Raw genomic sequence first — 4561 nt, 5'->3', positions numbered from 1 at the left:
GAAGTGGGAATGCTATTGTAAGTCACTTTCTTGCAACTCTTGCCACCCTTTCCCGCCCCCGCAGGCCTCCTCCAGTATCTCAATCCTGCTCACCCAAGGCCACTGATCAAAGGGGCGCTGCTGGATCGCCTCAAAGTGTTATCTTCTGTAGTGGTTGAACTCGGCAGCACCTCCAAATGTAGCTCCATTTTCTCCCGTGCTCTGTCCGTGCAGAAGCTTAGTTTGGAGCTCTCTGGTTTTTCTGGCTCCCGTTCACATAAGAACAAGTCAGCTAAGTGAGGAGATGATGTAGGGAGAGAGGAAAAAGAGGAAAAATAAAAGAGAGAAGGAAGTTCTTAGACAAGTGCGTGCTCACTTTTGCAGCCCTACCATCCCTAACACCAGTGGGCACAAAGTGGGACAGGACTGGCTCCGACCTCCTAACTCCAAGCTCGGGGCACCTAACACTGAGATCTTCCACCTCCAAGCCTGTAATGAACATGAGGAATTTATCATAATCCGTGAATGCTCCTTTATTTCCCTCAGCCAAGGAAACCCGGGTAAGCCTTTCCGGTCAAAACAAAAACCACAACCCACTGCCTTGCAGAATCATTTGGGCACTGCGCTTCTGCGCATGCGTCCTGGGTCCGGCCCGCTGACGCACGTCTACTACGTAAGCAACGAACATTATTACAGGCGCCTGTGTCCGCCGTGATGTGGGCGCACGCGCAGTGAAGGAGCCTTTTTTCGCAAGCCAGGCAGTCTCTTCTCTGTCCCTAGTGCGGATTCACCTTGGTTGTTCCTCCTCTCTTCCCGTGTTAACCCTAGCATGGTTTCCTTAAGCATTATTTAGGAAAGAAAGGATGGAAATAAGGTGTATGAGAGCGCCATCCTTTCTGCCCTAAATCTAATACTCAGTTTGGGTTAGCTCGTCTCATGACTGAGGCTGACAAGCTTGTTACCTCCCATGAAGAATTTTTCCATCCTGTTAGAAAAGACATTCTACACCTTTGCAATGTAAAAAACACTAAATCCTGGGGGTGGCGGTGGGGGAGAGGACCACCCGCTCTCAAAGGGTCATGTTAAAGTCCTAACACAATTGAACCAATTGCGCTAATAAATCATCCCGTGTGTGTGTGTGTGTGTGTGTGTGTGTGTGTGTGTTTTACCATAATCATGCAGTGTATATTTTTTACATTGAATAAAATCTAGCTAAGAAAAAGGGTTAAAGCAAGGAGGCTTATTTCTTTAAAAATCTTAGAATTTAGTATCCATTCAAATCAGTGTTGCCATTTAACAATGTTGTCATGGATTGAAACATTTTAAGAACTGCTCTTTTAGAATTTTTTTTTTACCACCAGTTAATGAGCCACGTTGAGTACTGAAATCTTACTACTACTACTACTACTAAGTCACTTCAGTCGTATCCGACTCTGTGTGACCCCATAGACGGCAGCCCACCAGGCTCCCCCGTCCCTGGGATTCTCCAGGCAAGAACACTGGAGTGGGTTGCTATTTCCTGCTCCAATGCATGAAAGTGAAAAGTGAAAGGGAAGTCGCTCAGTCGTGTCCGACTCTTTGCGACCCCATGGACTGCAGCCTACCAGGCTCCTCCATCCATGGGATTTTCCAGGCAAGAGTACTGGAGTGGGGTGCCATTGCCTTAACTCCATGCTAATAATTTTGAAAAACCACCCATCTTAGGAACCATATAGAGAAATGGCAGAGAAGGCAAGTGAAACGATTGAAATGGGAGTTATTAATTAAAAGAATCACAACACGGTATAGCACTTTACAGTTTAAAAAAATGTTTTCACATATTTATCTCAATTGGTTCAATCGTTAACCCTGCTCAGCTAATCAGCGGTGAATTTAAATAGGATTATTTTGAAACAGTTCATGACAAGTTTATGTCATAAACATGAAAGATCATAATAATTCTTCATTCTGAGAATAGAATAAGAAAAGTGTAATTATATTAGACAGAATTAGGTTACTTAAATCCCTGACATGAGGACGATTTGGAGTCTCCATTCCTGATATAAGACAGGTTAACAATAGCTACCATTTGGGGGCCATTTATTATGTGCCAGGTACTGTCCTAAGCACTTGAAATATGTGATCATATTTAATGCTTACAGTAACTCTGTGAGGTAGGCACTATCACAATGCCCATTTTTCAAAGGAGGAAACTGAAGCTCAGAGGGATTACTCAAATTACAACTACTAAGCGGCAAAGCCAAGATTCCTCTGCCGTTCTATTTAAGTGAAAAGACAGACCAGGGGCCTCTGGATATTTCTCTGGACACTATTTATGAACAAGTAAGCACTCAATAAATAGTTATTAAATTATTTATAAATAAATACAGGTTTAAGTAACTTGCCCTTCACAGCTATCTTGTAAATTAGGTAAATATTTTCTATTTTACAGTTGATAAAATTCCAGAGAGATTAATGGCACATAACTAGGTAGCAATAGAATCTGGGCTGGTACCAAAATTCCTGAAAGCCACTGTGGAATTTCCCAGGGTAAGCTGGAGAATTTATGAAAGATGGCAGCTAAAACTGAGTCTTTAGTCAGTCAGGGTGACTGCAGAGGCAGTGGTTAAATACAGAATAGAGGGCCAAAACGAAACCATCTGAATAAGATAAAAACATGGAGTACATCAGAGAACAAAGAGCTCTTACTTTCAATCTACTGCTTATTTTACTTTTCAAAGAGTTTGTTAATATCCTTGGCAGACAATAAGGTTTAATGGATATACTGTGAATGAATAGAAAAATCAAATCTCATCATGTCTAAACATTACTGATATCTAGGTTTTTAAAATGGTCACAAAAGAGTTGGACATGACTTAGTGACCAAGCAACAACAAAGATATAATACTAAGAAAATAGGTATAATAAAACAACAAGGAAAGAGCAACTAAGAGTTTTGAGAAAAGGGGTTAAGAATATGAAATGATTAAATACATGAGATAGCAATAAGTTTCCAGCTACTACCAAAAAGGAGGGATTCTCTTTAACTTAGTTCAGCTATATGACAGGAACCTAAAACCTGTAAAAATAGAAACAGGACATACTCAAGTTGGAAAGTCAAAAGGAACAAGTACTACAAAAACAAATATTTCTATATATTAGAGTGGCAAACACAATATTTAAAGAAATTATTTTTACTTCCCGTTTTTACCCACACATTATTATACCAACCTGGCTTTGTTCCCTGCTTAACATTTGCTGTTCTGTTGTCATGCGCCATGATCTTGGTTTGTTGTTTTGGTTAGATGTATACCTTGACCCTTGCAGTGCTCTTCTTTATGTCCCAGTCTGCAGCCATCTGCCCCTTGCCTCTTTCCTGTGAAAGGTGTCCCACAAACATGTCATAATCAGTTCTTTATTTTGTCCGTTGTCACGGCAACTTTAAAGCAACATGTTAGCCTTTAGTTATCCCAAGAGCAATACTAATACAAGTTGATACCAAGCCCACAAACCACAAGCCCACAAACCACAAATACCCCAAACCTTTCAAAAGATTTACATAAAGAGTAAAAGGAACTAGGTAGGCAAGAAGATATGAATAATGAATAAACCCTGAAAATGATGGTCAAGATAGCATCTGTCTTCTCACATATCCTTGAATTTCTCCTAATTGTTCAGCCCCAGAAAGTTAAGGATTCTTTTAAATTGTTTGGCTCTTCAGAGTTTGGGACTGTGCACTTGGTCAACAAATGACTATTTGGTAGCTATTGTGAACAATAGAATGTACTATAATTTTTTTTTGAGCAGATTTATGGGGAGTGGGGGTATGGCTGAAACACTGAGATAAAAAGAGAAACATAAATTGATTTAAAAAAAAACAGAACTTGCTTTTCTAATCCAGCTTGCAGGAAAATATAGGCAATTTAAAGGAAACTATCTTGTGCTTACTTTAGCAGCACAAATATTGCAAATTGGAATAACAAAGAGAAGAGTAGCATGGCCTCTGTGCAAGGATGACATACAAAACTTTGTGAAGTGTCTGATATTGTTTCATCTCACACTGTTCAGAATCAGTTCAGTTCAGTTCAGTTCAGTCACTCAGTCATGTCCGACTCTTTGCGACCCCATGAATCGCAGCACGCCAGGCCTCTCTGTCCATCACCAACTCCCAGAGTTCACCCAAACTCATGTCCATTGAGTCGGTGATGCCATCCAGCCATCTCATCCTCTGTCATCCCCTTCTCCTCCTGCCCTCAATCCCTCCCAGCATCAGGGTCTTTTCCAATGAGTCAACTCTTCACATGAGGTGGCCAAAGTATTGGAGTTTCAGCTTCAACATCAGTCCTTCCAATGAACACCCAGGACTGATCTCCTTTAGAATGGACTGGTTGGATCTCCTTGCAGTCCAGGGGACTCTCAAGAGTCTTCTCCAACACCACAGTTCAAAAGCATCAATTCTTCGGCGCTCGGCTTTTTCACAGTCCAACTCTCAAATCTATACATGACCACTGGAAAAACCATAGCCTTAACTTTATAGATTTTTGTTGGCAAAGCAGTCTCTGCTTTTTAATATACTATCTAGGTTGGTTATAACTTTCCTTCC

At 40.9% G+C, this 4561-nt stretch overlaps 1 pseudogene; it reads left to right on the top strand.

Annotated features, from left to right (window-relative positions):
• The window catches only part of LOC105002106, a 20592-nt pseudogene extending 19898 nt beyond the window's left edge, over positions 1-694 (top strand).
• The last annotated feature ends 3867 nt before the right edge of the window (positions 695-4561 follow it).

The sequence above is a fragment of the Bison bison genome, unplaced genomic scaffold, assembly GCF_000754665.1.
Source record: "Bison bison bison isolate TAMUID 2011002044 unplaced genomic scaffold, Bison_UMD1.0 scf7180017855312, whole genome shotgun sequence".
Lineage (NCBI taxonomy): Eukaryota > Metazoa > Chordata > Mammalia > Artiodactyla > Bovidae > Bison > Bison bison.
Note: the sequence above shows the minus strand (reverse complement) of the source record. Positions and strands in the feature narration are given on the sequence as shown.